Source organism: Martes martes (assembly GCF_963455335.1).
Source record: "Martes martes genome assembly, chromosome: 2".
Lineage (NCBI taxonomy): Eukaryota > Metazoa > Chordata > Mammalia > Carnivora > Mustelidae > Martes > Martes martes.
Genome location: NC_137889.1, coordinates 167,988,924 through 168,010,636, shown reverse-complemented (window position 1 = coordinate 168,010,636; position 21,713 = coordinate 167,988,924).

Genomic DNA, 21,713 nt, shown 5'->3' with positions numbered 1-21,713 from the left:
AAAAAATTAACATATAATGTACTTTTTGTTTCAGGGGTACGGGTCTGTGATTTGTCAATCTTACACAATTCACAGCACTCACCATAGCACATAACCTCCGCAATGTCCATCACCCAGCCACCCCATCCCTCCCCACAACCCCACCCCAGCAACTTTGCTTAGCATTTCTTTTTTTTAAATTCTGTTACACTTCCTCTGCATTACTTACTTTGGCTCTTCAGGTAACGAATTTTTCTTCTGGAACTGACAATTGTGCTCCAGCGATCTGTGTTGTACATTTAATATGAGGTTTGAATTTTTATTTTGTCTGTACTCCTTGCATATATATACTTTCTTTTCATCACAGCTTGCATGTCCTGCATTTCTATATAACACAAGACAAAATTAAAATCTTCCTCTTTCCTTTAGAAAACATTTCTCATAGATATGATAATATTAATGCAAAAAAAAAGCTCTTGGTGAACCTTCATTTTGCTAAGCTTTACACTATTTGTTGAAAACACTCACACACATATACACATTATCTGCTATTTTCTTACCACCGTGACATTTGTATTATTATCCAAGTTGTATACATGACAGAAGTATGGCTTATGATGATCAAGTAATTTCTTGTCCAAAGTTATACCCTGATAAGGGCTAGAGCCAAGATATAAATGGTGGGTTGTTTTTTTTTATTCTAAAACTCATATTATTATGCATTAGCTGTGCATTTGCTAATTTTACATTGTGCAAATCCTTTTTTCCCGCATTTTTAGAGCAATGATCTTCTTTCACTGGACATATTTTATACAATGTATCCAAATATTTTAAATGAAATATTTCTTTTGGAAGAAGAAACAGATCTTTTTTTTTTTAAGGTTTTATTTATTTATTTGACAGAGAGAGAGAAATCACAAGTAGACAGATAGGCAGGCAGAGAGGGGGCGGAAGCAGGCTCCCTGCTGAGCAGAGAGCCCAATGCAGGGCTCATCCCAGGACCCTGAGATCATGACCTGAGCCGAAGGCAGAGGCTTAACCCACTGAGCCACCCAGGCACCCCAGAAACAGACCTTCGTATTAGTGTTTGTTGACTACTAGAGTGTGTGTGTTTCACAACATTGATTAATTCATTTCTTCTATGATAGTGTTATTAGTACTTAAGTTGGAGGGGATAAATAGCATTTAACCTGTAGACAAATAATGAAATTTCTAGTGTAACACAGATATTCATCAAGGATTATTCTGATTAAGTGAGACAGGATATTTTCTTCGAGTTGTCTACTCTCATGAATCTGAGGTATTTTATTTTTCTGATTAATTAAAATGCAGCATATAAATATCTTACTAGAAATAGTTCTTTAAATATTACATTCCTTGAGTACATTTGTCTGAGCTGTTCTTCTGCCTTTGCCATAATTGATTGGTTTATTTCTAATCCAGTCTGAAATATGCCAGCCCATTTCACAAAAGCTCACTTTTGCTATTAATTCGGCTGAATTGATTTTTAGGGAGTTGAAACCACCTTTGGATATATTTAAAAGTTCTGATGTAGAAAGGAGAAAAGGTCAACTTCCTTTTCTTCTTTGAACTGGCTTCTGAATACATGCAGATTTTTTTTTTTTTTTTTTTTTTTCAGTTATGCAGCTCCACACCTCTGACATCAGGACAGAAAACATTTCTGACTCTACCTTGAGGAAACCTTGCTTCATTTTAGAATTCTAGATTTTAGTGCAGTAGGTTGAATTGTGTACTTTCAAAAGATATGTTTGAGTCTTAAGCCCTAGTACCTGTGAATGTGACTTCATTTAGAAATGTGTTTGCAGAAGAAAAGAGATATCATGTATTAGACACTACTAATAGAGACATATGTTTTCCAAGGCTTTTGCCTTTATTCTACTATTTTTCTAAGAGTTGAAAAATATGTAATATATAATGTCACTAAAATGATATGTTTATGACAATAACTATTATTGTATAATATTGTATATTATAAAATATTGTATAACTAAAACTTCTCTGAATATTCAATATGGAACCCAGAAGTTTCATAAAATACAAGTGTTTTTGCTTTATGTCATCACACATTCATTATTTGAAATGAGAATATGAAATTATCATTGGAAATTTGGAAAATCAGAAAAATAATTTTTACATTAACTTATTGGAATTACTCCAAAATTCTAAGCATGAGGAAAAATTTCACCTGCATTACTGAAACATATGAACACGTTTTTCCTAAAAATGGTGACAATAAATGCTTCTTCAAATAGAGATAGTTTAAAAATCCTTTTAACATATTAAAAAAAAAAACAAAAAAACAAATTCGGCTATTTCCTTAAAGGTTATCAGTGTCTCCTGTTTTGTCTTTTTCAGTCAAAATTTTGAAGATGTAAGTGCACCCTCTTGTTTGTTGAAGCATTATTCCCAATGGCTAAAATATGGAAACAATGAATATTTATAAACAGATGAATGGATAAAGAAAATGTGTTATATACATAAAAGAGAATATTAATCTGCCTTTAAAAAGAAGGAAATCCTGCATTTGTGATAAAATGGATGAAACCACAAGACATTATGCTAAGCCAAATAAACCAGTAATAGGACAAACACTGCATGAGTCCACTAATAGGAGGTATCTAAAATAGACTAATAGAAACAAAGAGTAGAATGGTGGTTTTCAGGGCCTGAGGGGAGGAGGAAATTGGAAATCGTTGCTCAGAGGGTATAGTTTCTGCTATGCAAGATGAATAAGTTCTAGAGATCTGCTGTACCACATAGTGCCTATAAATAACAATATGGTCTTATGCACTTTAAAAAAATGTTAGGAGGGGACACTGGGTGGCTCAGTTGGTTAAGCATTTGCCTTCAACTTGGGTCATGATCCTGGAATCCCAGAATCAAGCCCCATGCGAAGCCCCATATCTGGCTCCCTGATCAGCAGGAAGTCTGCTTCTTGAAATACTAAATATACTATATATTTTCAAATATTATAACATATAATGCATAATAAATATCTGTGGAACACAAGTAGAATATTCAAAAGTCAGAGAATGGATATTATGGGTATCAAATATTAAAGTGTGTTGAAGGAAATGAAAATTAAAATTGATATGCTGTATTGCATATCAACTTACTCAATTTTTTAATAAGGCTTTGGCAGCACAAATATATTCAGACATTGTTCTGAATTTAAAATTTACAAAATATAAAGTAAAAATAATATTTTGATTAAGATTTTCATTTGTAGGCATTTGATAAAATTTCCCTAGGATAAATTCACAGAAATAAAATTACTGAATTAGAATTATAAATACTCTAAGAGTTCTCAATATGTGTTGTTAATCTATTTTTCAGACAGATTATTCAAATTTATAAAGATTATAATTAAATATTTTCATTAATTTGGATGAACTTTTTCAAAATGAATCTTAAGTAATGAGATCAATTATATAAACTAAAACTAAATTTATTTTCTTATATATCTGGATAATCTTTGTACTGAACTCTTATATTTTTCCTTGAAATCAAATGTAAAAAATTTTCAAAAAGACAAGAGAATTAACCTGTAATTTCCTTTACTTATTAATACTTTTAATATTTTATTCCACTACAAAAAAAAATTTAACCTGAAATAAAAATGTGTATTTCTAGAAAACACAGTTTAAATGTAATAAATGGATACAAAATAGCAAAGATTCAAATCCTGGCTATATCTATAGGTACTATTTAAGACAATATTAAGATTCAATTTAATATCTTTTGAGTGTTCCTCTAATTTCTAGGTCTTAAAAAATATATTGCCATTTTTTTTGTACTGAATTATCATATTACATTTTCAAGTCTTTGAAAAATAAGAATTACACTTAATTTTTCCTGGTAGGGCTTCCTGTGTGACTCAGTCAGTTAAGCGATAGCTTCAGCTCAGGTCATGTTCTCCGAGTCCTGCTTCTCCTTTTCCCTCTGCAGCTCCCCTTACTTGTGCACATGTTCTCTCTCTTATAAATAATAAATAATTTTTTCTTGGTATGCATTGAGCATTTATTGTTTGTTATATCCTCACTATAATAGTCTATTTTTTTTTTTTCCTGAACATTTTGTTTTCGAGAGAGAGCGAGCATGCAAGCTGGGAGAGGGACAGAGGGAAAGAATCTTGAGAAGACTCCCCACAGAGCATGGAGCCCAACTAGGGGCTTGATCTCAAGACCCTGAGCACCCAGGCACCCGTATAATATTCTATATTAAGTATCCCATCCATGTTTGAAAGAAAGTCAAAATGTCCCACGTGATTATTAAATGATAACGTATTTATTCAATTCTAGCTTTGTATTGCAAAATTACAATAATCATAATTGACCATATATCAGAGTGATTTTTAAAATTTTTATGATCAACTGATAAACTCTTCAGAGAGAAATACTTAAACATATAATGTAGGTAAACTCGATGAACTAGTTTATGTCTTAAAAATTTGGCAAAAATGCATTATTTCAGAATCCTATGAACCACCTCAGGGTGGTTTCAGGGTACTATGGGGCGTTGCTCTAGAGTGTAAATGACTTATTTTTTTCTGTTTCAATAAATCTTATTCTAATTTGGTTATAGTGGATTTAAGAACTGAACTAGAAGTTACAGAACAATTTCTTAGGGTGCCTTTTAGAGTTCAAGGCATGAACTTAAAGGGACACAGTCTGATTGGTTATAAATGATATAAACAAATACATCTATATTCCTTCTTCCCATACACTTTCATTGCTCTACAGTGATGATGCGGGAGTTCTAACCATTGAAGAGATACTTTTGGGACAGTACATATATAACCCCCTTTTAAAGTAAGGAGTTGTAATCCAAATTTGTGTGTCAGATTAGAAAATTAGTTCCTGCTAAGATCATGAAGGCAAGTAACATAAACTATTCAAAGCAGTGGGAAGATATAATTTCGAGTATCTGAGATAGGCTTATTAAAATATACAGAGTTCCAACTTGCAAATTTTCATATTCGCTTCTCAGTGCTGTTTATCTTTCTTATTAAAATTTATACAAATTGAATTAATTGAATTAATTCATTTTTAATGATTATTTGATTAGTGCACTAAATTGCAATCTTCATGCAGGCAGAAACTATAGACTCTTCTACCTTCTGTCCACAGTTTGCATCCTGAGCCTTAGTAAATTTTCCGGCACATAGCATACACTCAGTAAATGGCTATTGCATGCATGCTTGAATGGGTGAATTATATATATATTAAATCCATTAATACATTTTAAACAATACACACATTTTTATATACACATTATATATAGTATATACATAATATATAAAATATATATATTGTGTGTGTTCATGTGGGTGTATAGTGTGTGTGTGTGTGTACACATATATATAGCATTTAAATATAACATTGTTAAAGAACTGCATTGCTGAAGTTGCTTTAGTACATAAATTATTTCTAAATTGCTCTTCCACCAAAGTTCATTCTCAAGTGAAATTTATGGGAAAGAAAAAATTGGAATGTGAAACTTCATATTATGAGGAAACTTTGAAGAAGATATTTATTGCCAGAGACTATATTTTGTTCAATCTTAGGAACAAGATGAAATTCAGTGTGTTTTCTTTATTTCTGTATTTTCTTTAAGGAAGAATTGCTCACAATGAATTTATTTATTTATTTTTTTAAAATCAGTTCACTCAATGTTTCCTTCAGAAAAATTGGGATTTGCTTATTTCTTTGTTTTGGAGGGTTTTTTTATCAATTTTTTTTTTTTTTAAGATTCTATTTATTTACCTGACAGTCAGAAATCACAAGTAGGCAGAGAAGCAGGCAGAGAGAGAGAGGAGGAAGCAGGCTCCCCGGCGAGCAGAGAGCCCGACATGGGGCTTGATCCCAAGACCCTGGGACCATGACGGGAGCTGAAGGCAGAGGCTTTAACCCGCTGAGCCACCCAGGTGCCCCTTGGAGGTTTTTTTTAAACACATCAAGCAGATCCAACATGAGAGCTGTTAAAAGATAAACTGAGACCTATTAAAATTTTTGAGTTTATTTAAACAAAAATTGGTTCGACTCAGGCAGCATCCAATCTGGCAGACAGAAAGGAGCTCCATGGAGCTGTACAAAATGAAAGACTTTTATGGGCAGAAGGGAACAGAAACAAGGAAGTTATACTGGTGAAAAAGAGGGTTGGTTATTGCAAGGTTACTTTTTTTAGGGGATGACAAGAGTCCATCAGACAGATCACCTAACTAGTATTGATCAGGCAATTCCTGATTGACTGGTTTAAGATGCCATTTTGGGGGACAGTCGAAGCCATAATTAAGCCTCAGTTTAGTGACATAAGGCCTCTCTTAAGTTACTCTATTTGGGAACTGTCTTGATTTTAAGGAGTACCCACTAATCCCTGCAACTCACAGCATGATTGGTCAAATCACCGACTGCACCAACATCAGAACCCCCTTGTCTATACCTTCTAACCACCAGATGGACTTTCCTCAGAAATGACATAGACTATCATCAGGAATTATGATTTGGTATGAAGAAAATCATTCCAAATACTTATTATAGTAATTATAGTAAGGTGTAGAAAACACTTGTTTATCCAGCATACATAATTAGAAAGAGAAATCAATTCACAATTAGGACAAAGGTTTTTTTTTTTTTTGGAGGCGTATTATCTTGTTAATGACAGAACCTTCTAAATTGCGGAGATAATGCTTTATTTGTTGTATAGTTTTATTTTTATGTACTTTTTATAATCTTTTTGTCTTTACATATACTTTATATTTTATATAAATAATATAGTTAAAAGCAAAACAAAATAATCCTTCATGAGCTTTTTGAAAAACTGAAGAACATTACTATATCTGAGCACCATATGTAAAAAAAACCTGCACAGGAAAATTTGATTTTCCATGTACACTACCAATTAGTCTAAAATCTAGTAGTAACCTAATATTACTGTGTGTATCGTTTTTACTGCATTCCATTTTGATAACGTGTGTTAGTGATGTATACAAAAACAACTAAAGCCTTTTAAGATATATAAGAAAATAAAAATGTTGACAGGTCAATAACTTTCTGTTTTATGTGATAAATGATATGTCACATTTTCTATATAACATTGTTAAAAAATACACAATCAAAAACTCTACATCCTTGATACACAATCACTCATTAAATTATAGATGAAGCAAACTTTGTTTGCCACACATACAAACACAGACAACTACCACTAGCAAAGCCTGAAGTTGAGTTGTCTATTTGCCTCATATTTAAAAATTATATTGTAAGTTTCCTAAAATTTTGATTTGATGTTTGTTATGACCACACTCAGAGGCAGAATCACATTAAAGATTGTAAGCAGTGGAAACAGTTTCTACTGCTTTACATCAAACACTGTATGTGATGTTATTTTCTTCATTACGCAGTGCATCTGTGCATACCGATAAAATTGGCAAATAGAAAAATAATCTTAAAAAAGGAATGTATTTGTAAGATTAAAATTAATTGCTGATTCAAGAGAAAGTTGAAACAAAAATATAATTCTTATATAACTAAACTATTTTACATCAGTTTTATAATTCTGGTCCTGTGAAAGTCTTTATTTATGTGAAAACTAATTTACAGTGGACTACTAAAAGGCTCATTATTATATTTTTAATAAATCCTCTTATTTTGCTAAAAAGGACAGTAATGAAATTTGTTTGATAGTTGCCCAGTAAACATACATCTCATAAAAAGCTGGGGAAATAAATAGTAATTACATCATAATAGCCTCCATTTACAAATATAATTTACTTTTCTACTGAAAAAATTTATACTAAGCTTATGAATGTTTAGTTCTTCAGAGATAGAATGCTATGACCTCATTTAGCAATTAGTTTCCTTTCTATGCTCCATAAAATTGAAGAGATTTACAAAGCAAGTGGAAATACTAACTTTTATAATGATGAGCCATATGGCACTCGGTTTACTATATTTATGCTTAGCAGAGAGTATAAAATTATAGTTCTTGCATTTTTTTTTTACAAAATGAGGTTACTACTCCTATTATGCTTACAAATTAGCAAGAAGAGGATAACAAAAAAAGTTTCTGGTTACTTTAAAAAATAAATTCTGCAGAGACTAACATTTTTCTTGAGCTATTTTAATTTATAATAAATTTTAAAATGTTTATAAACATGATATACTGTGTTTATTAGAAAAATTACCCAGGTGAAATCCAGGATACAATTAATTTAGCTTGGGAAGCATTTCACTTCTTGTCCAAATGTGCTCTTAAACAGAGACAGGGGCATTGCCTGTGACCTCCTGCCTGCTCTGTATCTCTTCAACTGAGTACATTCTGTTTGGAATGGATATATTTATACTCGGTGATAGGTTAATCTATAATTCATTGTAAAAGATTGCAGATGGCTATAATCAGATAAATTTTAATCTCTAGTTGACATGGAGAGACAGAGTTATGAATATGAGATGCGTTGGATTTAGTTAATAAAAGAATGGAAACTACGCCATTTATTAGCTGTGTGGTTATAGTCAGCAATTTACATCTACTTGGGAGCAGCTCATGTGTTATAAAGGTGATGGTAAAGAATATCATCGTTTTATTTCTCTAATTATGTTAGGAAGACTTAAGAGTATTTCAAACAAAAATCATTAACCTAGTTTACAAAAAATTTGAACCCTTTCACCTCTTGTGAATTAACTACAAGGGGTCCAGCATAATGAAATGATTCTAGGAGAGCAATGATCAAATATGTTGGTGAAAACACATTAAAAAAAAGTGCATCTCAGCTCAGCTTAAAACAGGGTAAGGGTCAATCATACTTCTTTAAACATTCAGACTTTCAAAACCAACTCACCCTGTTTTATTTTATACAAAAATGGGCATAATTATTCTATTAACATAACCACGCTAATTTTCTGGGTATGATTGAAACATTTATCACTATTATGCACATTTTTAAAAAATCACCATAGCTCTTGTTTGTGCTGTCTTGGTTATACATTCTCAACTTGAAAATCATCCTATATACTCTCATCTCAAGCCACAAAAGACAATGAAAATTTTATACGTAGAATTATCTTTTCTGGGGCACCTGGGTGGCTCAGTGGGTTAAAACCTCTGCCTTCAGCTCGGGTCCTGATCCCAGGGTCCTGGGATCGAGCCCTGCATTGGGCTCTCTGTTCTGCAGGGAGTCTGCTTCCTTCCTCTCTCTGCCTGCCTTTCTGCCTACTTGTGATCTCTGTCTGTTAAATAAATAAATAAAATCTTAAAAAAAAATTTAAAAAAAAGAATTATATTTTCTAGGAAATAGATAAAATATGTATACTAGTTATACTTTTAATATCAATTTAGTGCATGTTTATGTTATTTTGGTGCGACACAATCAACATCTCATAATCAGAATCCGATATTTTGAGTTACCATACTCACAAAATGATAATACTTTTTCAGGTTTAAATTCCACGGAGTTTTGAATACTAGATCAAAGTATCATTTTAAAATTGGAATAGCGTGAGCTCTAAAGATCATGGTCATGGTACAGAATTTAAGACTAAATACTTCATGCTAGTTTTAAAATAAAGAGTATAAACTCTGTGGTATTTGCAGTAACACAGAAGGGAGCATAAACCCAGGAAACTTTCTAGTACTGGTTTTTTTTCATAAGTCAGAAAGATTAGCTTTGCTTGCATATAACAATGTGCTATCATTTTGTAATGCGAACAGAAAAGATTAAATCAAAAAATGTAAATGTAATCAGTTTTAAAGCCATCTGAAGACTCATCATCTAAGATATAAATTATAGGCTTTCCATGGCTGCTGAAAACTTAATAGCCTTTATTTCTAGAATACATACTATGTTGAAAGTGTGATGTTTTACATGGCTTAATGAGAATTCAAATCAGAGTATTTCTAAAAGGAAAGTATTGGTTCATACTAGGTCAACCATGATAAAAACCTGTTCCTGCAGCTATCTGAATTACGACATAAATCCATTCTCTTGTCGGTTGTAACTTGTTTCAATTGGCCCCTCATACCTTTCAGATAAAATGTAAATGGACTGTTGCAGGCTGTAAATGGATTAGGTCTTTCATATATAGATATATCTCGTACATTTTATTTTCAAGAATCCCTATTGAAATGTCAATGATCAGACTCATTAATATGCATCACAAAGATCATTTCCAAACTTTTAAAACCTCCTCTTGGGAGCACATAAGATTTGTCATTGACTTCTTTTTTTCTTATACCAGTTCTAAACTGGAATTATCAATAGCAATGTAATCTGCCACTCCTGTGTTTCAGGAATCATAAAGGTGATGTACTTTAAAAGATGGGGCCTATTGATTCTTATACTCAGTTCATGAAGATAATCTTCCTACTGCCTGAAGTATTTGGAAATGTTGGCAAGAAATGCAAGAATGATAAAATGTGATTAATATGATTTCAAAGTTTAATTAAAATAAATTAATTTTATTTGAATTATGACTGAACAATTGGGGCACCTGGGTGGCTCAATGGGTTAAAGCCTCTGCCTTTGGCTCAGGTCATGATCCCGGGGTCCTGGGATCGAGCCCCACATCAGGCTCTCTGCTCAACGGGGAGCCTGCTTCCCCCTCTCTCTCTGCCTGCCTCTCTGCCTCCTTGTGATCTCTGTCAAATAAATAAATAAACAAATAATCTTTAAAAAATAAATAAAAGACAAATACATAGAATAATGATTAGGTATCTATGTTAATGGACGCACAATGTATAAAGATATATTTTTAAAAATGACTGAATAATTTATAGGAAAACACAGAAGTAGCTGAGGGCTTGAGATTCGTTTTGTTGATATTTTATAAGTATACCCATACCCAATAAAACTTTGATCTTCAGCATCAATTTATCATCTGAATGGAAGACAAAAACAAAGATATAGTTTGGACACCCTTAAAAATAGTTTTAATCATATGTGTCTACCAAACTCATGAAAATTGTTTTTATATATTTGGATGAAAGAGTTCAGGATAAAACCTGGTACTCAGAGTGAGATCAGGCGGGAAGTAATTGGTTGATAATCATACCTGACGAGATTTCAAGATAAAGAGTCACAATGGGGATGGAGAACAGATTGTGTCAGGCCTGAGATGTATGGATGAGGGGGTATGATACAGGTAGGTATCATAACATATTTTGGAAATGAAGTGCCTCATGATGGGGGCTGAGTTGAAGTGAGGTGGAGAAAATGACCTCTATGAGCATTTTAATCAATAAATATTTTGATAAGCTAAATGGGATAGAGAAATGTATTAAAACCGAACAGTAAAGAAAGGTGCAGAAGAGTAACTGTGTTTTGGCAAAGCTATCCTTTTAAAAGTCTACTCTTGATTAAGTTATATTGTTTACTTTTCTCAATGAAAACTGGAGAGTGTGTCTAGAAAGTATACCAGATAGCTTCTTCATTTTCACCGCTTTAACACTGAGGTGCTAAATTTTTCATGTATTTATGGTGGAATTTTTCCTCAAAGTTTAACATCAGATTATATAGAACTGCCCTTTGTATTTTCAAGGATGCTTAAACATCCTTTAATTGAAATTAATTGTAACTTAGTTCTACTTACTATTGACAAATATTTTCATAGGTAAATATTTCGGTAAAGTATCAGGTAATGTCTGTAATGCCTAATTTGTTTCAATTTTAATCTGTTTTCCTACTGCCAGTTAAGCACCATCTTGTTGCTTACACGGTATATGTGTATGAGTGTGTGTGTGTGTGCGTGCGAGAGAGAGAGAGAGAGAGAGAGAGAGAAAGTGATTTCTTATGTGTATATTTACATGCATATTCATACCACACCCAAACACATACACACACACACACACACACACACACACGCACATACACACTGGTATGTGTGCTTCCTCTTATCTTGATCTCTAGTCTCTCTCCTACTACATTTCCATAATGTATTTCTAATGTCACCTTCCCTTAGTTTACTCTCCACAATGTGGCAAATAAGCCATACATTTTTTACTGGAAGTATCATCATATATCTTCCATGAGTAATATAATACATTTCCTATTGGTTTTAGTCTAAAAGCCAAAGCTTTTACCAAACCTGTGACACTTCATGTCATTTGATCCCTGTTTACATCACCAATCTCATCTGTCAACGCTCATTTCTTCTTCTCAACACTCTGATAAAAATGTCTTTTAATTTTATAAACATACAGAATTCTGTTGTGTCCATGGCCATTACATATGGTGATCCCTGTCCCTAAGCGTTAATCCTGAAGTCTGTGCTTGGCTGACACCTACTGTACCTTTACATGTGAAAGGGACTCAAGATCTTCCATTATGTAGCTTCCTAGGAATCTCGTATGTCTCCTTCATGGCTGATATGGACATTTTCCAGCCTGTTTTTCGCCCTCATATGGCAGATAACGGAGGATAGAAACTTGCCATTTCTGTTTTCAACATTCCTAGGACTAGTTCACTGACCAGCTTATTGCTTAAACAGCTTTATTGACTGAAGGAATAAACATATGATATGAAGCTGTGCATTGCTAAACATCAAGTGTCACATTGAATCCCTTCCCCTCTTTCTCCTGGGTACTGTAATCCAAATGAAATATTAAGTGTTGCTCAACTGTCACAGTATCCATGCTTCTGCCCAGTGGCCATTACTCTTACAACTTCTTATTAAACTATCTGTTGTTCTGAAGCTCTTGCGCTCTAACTAAACATGCAACTTCAGGATTGCCACCTACAGTCCTGTCAATAGTTCATGGTTTAGTATGATTTTAGCATACAGCTAATACTTTACCTCTTTAACCAGATTCCTGGTATTAGCCTAAGTAGATTCATGTCCATCATCTTGGACAAAGTGATACACACTTTTGCTTTTATTTTTCTCTTTGCCCAGTTTGAATTCTATGATTCAGAGCTGTCTTCACTCTTAAGCAAATTCCTTAAAACTATTGATATTTTTCCTATAATCCACTCAGTTAATCTTCTGGATTAAAATGGCTTAATGCCACTGTAAATAAATAAATAAATAAATAAATAAATAAATAAGATTGTAAAATAACATTGTACAATCTGGAATTTGTTACATGATAATAATAGCTTCATTTACTTTATGCCCGGCCAAACAGTTAATCTGCACAATTTCCCTGAGGTATTTACTTTTATCACCACATTCAATGGAATTTCCAATTTCACTTGATCATGTTGGAGCATTTCCTATTGAATTCATTTATTTACTCTTTGCTACAATGATTTTCATACCTTTTGTCTCTCAGAATTCTTAAATCTAATCTCTGTCCCATTATTCTCAGTGGATAACCGTGTCTCATCTTTCACTGACTGACTTAAAGCCCTCTAGTGCAACTCTCTCACGGTTCTGCCACCATCTTTTTTCAGCAACTCTATGGTTACACTCTCTCTCCTGTTTCAGTGTCGCAATTCTTCTCTGGCAGAGAAAATTTACACCACATGTATCCTGGAACCCAGCCACTTCTTTACATACAACTTGCTTTCTATGGGATATTGTTCAATTTCTCATTTCCCATTCTTTTATATAATTAGCTTCTTCCAACATCCTGGTCCTTGTAATCAATCTTTAGTATTCAAACACGTGCTGATCCCATCTTCAAAAAAAGAAAGCAAAAGGGGATTGTTAGACATCATGCCTTCTTCCAGTTCCCTCCCACTGACAGTGACTTCAGAGAGGTATTGACTATACCCATAATTTCTATTTCTTCATCTCCTATTTCTTAAGCACTACTTTTATATGTCATATCTTCTCAAAGTGTTCACTCTTCACCCTATACTACTTACCTAGATGATTTCATCTCCTCACAAGTTGTCAAAAATGATAAACTTGATTCTATTGACTCTGTACATTTTTTAAAATATTTTAACATCAAAAAAGTAATTCATCTGTAAATTGATCACATGTCATTTTCTATCGGCAATTTTTATTTTTTTCTTTCTGAGTAGTACAAAAAGTAGTGATGCATATGACATTCTATAGCATCTTCTATATGAAAAAAGACAGATTTGGCATTGAAACATATTGATTCTCCTCTCAATTCCAGACCTGCATTTGAGCAATAGAAGTTACATTCAAGTTTTTCTCAACTTTCATGCTTGGATTTCTCTTAAGCATCTCATGTTAACCATATAAAAGAACAAAAGCTCATGAGTGTTTTAGCTATATGTGTTCCAACTCATCTTTATTATTAATAAATGCCTCAATTTTTGGAAACTTGGAAGTCATTATTAATATTTGTCTTATACCCACATTCAGGGATTCAGTAAGTTCTACCTCCAATATAATTATTTGTTTAAAATTTATGAAGGATTCATGTGCTAACACTTTAGGTTTTTTGGATGCATTCCCTTAGTTTTATTAGAAAATAAACAAACAAACAAAAGACCTAAGAGTTTGGTAGCATATTATCCTCAATTTACCCATGAGGGAACTGAGACAGAAATTTACAAGGTCATACAGCTAATTAAGTGGGAACCCAAAATTTTATTTAAATAATTTAAGATCTATGCTTTTTTAATTTTTCTTTTTCCTCACACCTTTCATCCAATTCATCAGGATATCCACTCTTAATTCCTTCTATTAATTCTGTACACTGCACAGAAGTGATCTTTTAAAAAAAAGATAAGTTGAATTATTGATGCTTCTCCTGTTTAAATTATTTAATTGGTTCCCATTTAAGATACAGTCTAAAATACTTATAATAATCTACAAAACCCTTCCTTACAGTGTCTTTTCCATTTTAAGTTAATTACATGGTATCATGGTTATGGTAGGCATAATAATAACTCCCCCAAGATTTCTATGTCCTAATTCCAAGAACTTGTGAGGCTGCATGGCAAATGAGGGAATTAAAGATGCAGGTGAAATTAAGGCTGTCAATCCAGTGACTTTAAAATAAGTAAATTATCCTGGATTAACCCAGGTGGGCCAATTGTAATCACAAGGGTCCTTACAAATGAAGTTGGAATTGGAAAAGAGAACCAAAGAAATAGCAGTATGAAAAAGATTGGCATTGCTAGGATTAAAGATCGAGGAATGGTACCCATGAAGCAAGGAATATAAGCAGCTTCTGAATGCTAGAAAAGACAAGGAAACAGATTCTCCCACAGAAACTCTAGAAAGAATGTCAATATAGTAACATCTTGATTTTAACCTGGTATGATACATTTCAGACCTTCAGAAATGTAAGATAACAAATTTTTGTTATTTTAAAAGCCATTCAGTTTGTGGTAATTTGTTACCAAGCAATAAGAAACACATGGCGATTATTTCTTTTAAGTGTTCATGCAACACATTACTTATTCCAAAGTGTGTATTCAGTCATTAAAAGAAATACTCTAGTTTTCTAAGATGTAAATATTTTTTAAGAAAAAAAAAAAAACCTATTGGGGCACCTGGATGGCTCAGTCATTAAGCATCTGCCCTCGACTCAGGACATGATCCCAGGATCCTCACATCAGGCTCCCCGCTCAGCGAAAAGCCTGCCTCTCCCTCTCCCACTCCTCCTGCTTATGTTTCCGCTCTCACAGCTCTCTCTCTGTCAAGTAAATAAACAAAAATCTTTAAGAAAAAAAAGAAAAGACAAGACCTATTGAGTTTACTTTAGATGGATATATAAAATAAAGATGTCATCGTGCTTATTATGGTAATGATTCTGGTACTTGGATCCACATTGAAGAATTTGCCCGCTTGCTTTGCCTCTGTGGCAAGTTCGCTCTTGTGCTAAAAAACTCCAACAAAAAAGAATGAGATGATATCTCTGTTCTCTGAGAATACAGAAAGAAAAAAGGAACTGAATATTGAAGCAATGAGGAATATAAAGATACATGCGTTTGGAAGAAAGGGCAATGTATAACAATGGGTAGATATTTCATCTTAATTTAGAATGATATACAGTATTTATTTACAATAACTAGTAAAGGCACACATAGGCCAATCTATATTTTATGTATTTTAATACTTTTTATAACAATAAGTTGTTATTGTGAGAGGAAACCATATGTAATTCTTACATAAATTTGTGTGGATTCATTTCCCTTGGTAATTGAATTGAGCAATTGAAATGGTGGGAGAAATAATAACAAAACCAAATTTTTGCATTCCCCCCTCTTTCCTACATTCATTTTAGAATATAATCAGTAGCTAGCAAGGAACATAATTTTACTAAATTGTTTCTTATTAAAAGATAGCCACATGAATATTTTGAGGTGAGGAAAAAATACAGTTATCACCTCTAATTTTATCTCAGACTTTGCAATATGTTAAGCAATTCCATTCCTATAATAGATAAAATTTGAATAAAAACAGTATTAAACATGAACCAAGTAAAACTGCGTAATATCGCAAAATTATACAATGGTTTTCTGATATCTTTACTAAGGAAACTAGGCTATTTCCCTTATTTTATAGTAGAATATTAAATTAATGACAGGTTTATTTGTCCATACTAAAGGAAAATAAATGAACCATAAAATTTTTTATACTTTTAACGAAGTACATTCACTGTGAAATGTTAGTAATTTTTTAGCTTCCACAGTGATTCACCCACATTGCTAATCAAATACAAATTTTTATAATTTGCATTAAACTGATGAAATTATATAAATTAAAACAATGCAATCTGTATTATCTGGTGAATTTCTTTAACATACTAAACTCTTATTCTTAAATATAGTATTTTGACTTTGAAAATTTTCATTATTCTCATTTCACCTGTATATATTAGTTGTTCTACAACTTTCTTGCTAATCTTCGTGCTTTTGCCTAAAAATGAGATTATATATTATATTTTATGCAAATTGAGCATTTCAGTTCCTTGCATATAATGAGAACTTGATGAATGGTAGAAGTAATAGTAGCAATAGTAATAGAAGTGGTAATAGTATGAGTACTTTGGGTACTTGCCATCATTATTTTTATAAAAAGCTTTATGACAACTAATGAGATTACACATTAAAATATACACTATGATGCTTAGCATTGTTACCTCCAAATTGTTCAGCTGTGAAAAAAAAATGATTACATGGTGTGACTATTAGATTAAGAACAGTTTTCAGAGTCACAGTTCATAATCAAATATAATTCTAATGCTAGCTGATATTCTTACTATATGCATGCTATTGTGCGAAGTGCTAATTAAGCAGAGTGACAATTTTAGGCAAATGAACTGATCAACATTAAGCCACACCTCTCAGGCTTAAGGAAGCAAAAGAAATCACTTAGTGGGCCCTTCTTCTGCCTAGAGTCACTATTAAAATTCTGATTCTGGGGCTCCTGGGTCACTCCATCCATTGAGAATCTGACTCATGATTTTAGCTCGGGCTTTGATCTCAGGGTTGTGAGTTCAAGCCCCACATGCCTAGCATGGAGCCTACTTTAGAAAGGGGGGGGGGAGTTTTTGAAGAATGTGGGTGGCTCAGTCGGTTAAGCATCTGATTCTTGGTTTTGGCTCAGATCTTCATCTCAGGGGCATGAGACTGAGCCCAGAGTCAGGCTTCATGCCAAGCAAGGAGTCTGCTCGAGATTCTCTTTCTTCTCCTCCCTCCACCCTCTCTCTCTCTCTCAAATAAATCTTTTCCAAAAAATTCTGATTTCATGATGTGAGAAAAATCAGGTGCCTAACAAGTCGTTCTTTCCCAGAATGGACCATATTGCAGCTTGTTTTGTGTTGTTGTTGTTTTTCCAGAAGAAAATAATCCAAACTTTCATTTTTATCTCTTCACGGTAGAATATATTATGGGTAGTTTCATTCTTTTCACTATTTTCCCTCTAAGGCCTGTGGAAAACCCCCTATTCACTATTTTGTTGTTGTTATTGTTATTTGTTTTGTTTTGTTTTTGCTTTTACTTCCTTTTTTCCCCCCCCTTTTCTCCTTTTGTCCCCCCACAGATTTATTAGGATATAATTGACATATATTAGCTATAATACTGGGGTTTTGATGAAAAAATGAGGGATATTATTACTACATAAGGGAAACCTCTATAAAGAAAATACAGCTTTTTCTTTACTGCTATATCCATGACTTCTAGACCTGAGCAGCTAGTAGGGTTCAGTAAATGTCTATGGAATGAACAAATAAGTGAATTACCCACTGATTCTAAGAAGGATTCTAGAGACAAGCCACACCTCTTAGTTAGGAGCCTGTTAAACACAATGACATATCCAGACTTCAGTATTATTAGTATATTACGTGACAGATTACTGGTTTATGATATCAATTTAATGGGTTGCAAACTACATTTAAAAAAAATAGGATAATATTAAGTAAATAATAAATGGAATGCATTTATCTCATTTTGCATTATTTTTTATAAATTTGTTTCAGTTATATATAGTTAATGGCTTTCTTAGGTCATGACAATGCAAGGGAAAAATTCAAACAACAGAAATTAAAACAAATAGTGCAACCCTGCGTCACGAAGATGCTAATTCCCCAGCTAGTTCCCTCATTACAAAATGTGGCTTGCAGTTCATTAGCAACAGATCCAATATACACTGCTAGACATTTCTCACTTATAAATGTGTGCATGTGTGCATACATGTGGAAAATATATATATGAAGGAATATTCTATTTCTTAGTACAAGTAGATTCCTAGTGTTTCATGTAAGGCAAATAGCATAACGTTGTTTTCCATTTAGGGAATTTCCTGTTACATGACTACAAAATTATCAAATGTAACAAGCCTTTGCCTTCAAAAGGTTTGTGTTCATTCATGAGATCTTTAAGAGAAATATTGCTTGTGTAAACGAACACATCTAATGACTAGAAGTGAAAGGAACATTGCACTGGAAATGATCTAAAGTTGATAGAAACTTAAATTGAAGTGGGCTTAAATTATCTCCATTTCACCTATCACAGGGTTTAGTGATTTCATATGACTGATGGTATCTTTCATGTTACAGAATAATTTACAATGACTTCTGTTTCTTTTGAAGTGAACTAGGTAGTTTGTGTTTTTTTTTTTTTTTTTTTAATAGCACTTTATATCATTCGAAAGAAACTAATGTTACTGTGTTTAAGCATTTCAGCTGGGTCAAGTACTATCCAAAGAAAATGAGCTTATTTAATCCTCACCAAACCGTGTCAGATGGATTCTATTGTTTTATGCCTTTTCCAATGCAGCTGAGAGAGATTAAGTCACTAGCTCAAGGTAACATACTTAAGAAGATGCAGAGTTTGGATTTATACTCAATTCTCTGTAAGCACAGAGTCCAACATTTTTACTGGTATTCACTGTTGTTTTTAATAAGTATTTTTTATCAAGTGCTTTTTATGAACCTGATCTTATTTAAAATTCAGAAAAAATATTCAAGAGAAATATTTAGTTTTTTTTTTTTTAAGATTTTATTTACTTATTTGACAGACAGAGATCACAAGTAGGCGGAGAGGTAGGCAGAGAGAGAAGAAGGGAAGCAGGCTCCCCGCTGAGCAGAGAGCCTGATGCGGGGCTCGATCCCAGGACCCTGGGATCATGACCTGAGCAGAAGGCAGAGGCTGTAACCCACTGAGCCACCCAGGCACCCCAAGAAATATTTAGTTTTAAGAGAGAGAAAAAAAAAAAAAAGTCTGATTGTAGAAATACTTCTTATTACAAAATGTTGTGGAAATACAGTAGCCAGGAAAAATATTTGAAAAGTCACTTGAAATAACACCATTTAAATAAATGAAATACTAATTCTTTCAAGCCTAAAGCTCTTCCACTGTGCTTTTAAATTCTATGAATATGCTTTTTATTTATGTGAGATCTTTATCTTTAACTTTTATCTTTATTAGAAGGCCTCCTATATTTTCATTAATGAAATGTTCTCTTAATTATTATTGAGAAAACAAATAAAGTCACCTATACTTCACTTTAATGTTGTCAGAAGGAAATTTGTGAGATAGCTAACTGCTTGAACATTGAAAACTAATGCTCTTCTAATTTTTAATATTAAACGTCTTTTTCCCTAAATTTCTTCAGAAGTCCACCAACCTTCTGAATGTTTTATCACTTTTTACTGAAATGATCTTTTTGTCATGTATTTAGCAGAACTTCTTCCAGATATCCAATGTATTGTTGGAGTAAGATATATATAGCTTACTGACATTGCAAAGACAGTGCTTTATTGTTATTTGTGTATTTTGTTACCTAGCCACAAGAACGTTAGTTAATAGGTGTAATAGTTCATTGTATGTGCCAGTTTGACGGGGCAAAGGGATGCTCAGAAAGCTGATGAAACATTATTTCTGGATGTGTCTGTAAGGGTGTTTCTGGAAGAGATTAGCATTTGAATGGACAGACTGAGTAAAAAAAAGATTGCCCTCAGCAGTGCAGGAGGGAATCCTCCTAACCACTGAACAAGAATAGAACAAAATGGTGGGGGAAGGATAAACTTGGTCTCCATTTGAGGTGGGACATCCATCTTCTCCTGCCCTCAGACATCAGTGCTCCTCATTCTCTGGCCTTTGGGTTTCCCAGCTTCTCCAGATTGCAGATGGAAGATTATAGGGTTTTTCAGTATGATCTAATCCCTCATAATTAATCTCTTCCAAATAGTTACATATTCCATATTGTTCCCCCTTGGAGAACACTGACTAATATAATAGGGCAGGGAGGTGTCTAAATTTATAATGCCACCTTATCAAAATCTTTACGTATTAGTTGATTGAGTTATTTTAATAATTATAAGCAGTATCAAAGAGTAGAAAATAGAGAGTATTTAACAAGCTCAGAGAAACCCACTTGTGCTATATCCAGTAAATGTAAATATTTTGCATACACGACTACAATTAATTTTTTGGAAAAATAAAACACTATAGATTGTATTAAAGATCTACATCTCTTGCCAGATATAACAATCCTAGTCTCTTCCCTAACTTTGAAGAAGTAACTAATTCCCTAATGTGTTTGAGCATCTCCTCCACCCAAGTATATATAATTTTACTAATTACTCAAGTGACCATAAAGAATATGTGATATACTTCTAAATTGTACATAAATGGTATAATGCTTTGTTAAATTTTCATTCAAAATGCACTTTCAATATTTCTCTGTGTTGGTGATTTCTATTTTTTTTTATTTTATTATCCCTTCATTATACTCTTCAGGTCATGTGTGAAGAGAAGAGAATGTGAAATATAATAGCATGTTGCATTAGAAACAATTGGTTAAGACATTTTTTCATTCTAGAGTTGCCCATTTTAGAATGAATATTGGAAATATATTCTGTTGAACTCTCAAAATAAGGACAAAGAAACTAGTTTTGTTTAAATGAATTGACTTGATCATAAATGAAATTTAATTGGAACTTTCCTGTTACAGAGACCTACATTAAAATAAAGGCTCAATTGGAACAATACTGTTTGGTTCTCATACATTTTTAAAATTGTATTTGTCCCTCTGTAGTGTAAAGCCTGATTGTGAGTCTTGTCAAACAGAGTACTCCATGCTGTGGGGAACGAGTAGGATATGATAAGTTCCTCACAACCTTGAAAGGAAGTCACAAATCAGAAATATGAAAAAGATATAAGAGAATTCTACTCAATGGGACTATAGATTAATTAATCCATTATGTTTATATGTAGTTGACTCAGAGAATGTCTTTATTTTGTAAATACATCTTGCAGAAGAAAATGGAGTGATTGCAGGGTTTAACAAGTAATGATTCTCCTTTTATAATAATCTAGAGGAGGAAGTTGGGAAGTCAGAGGT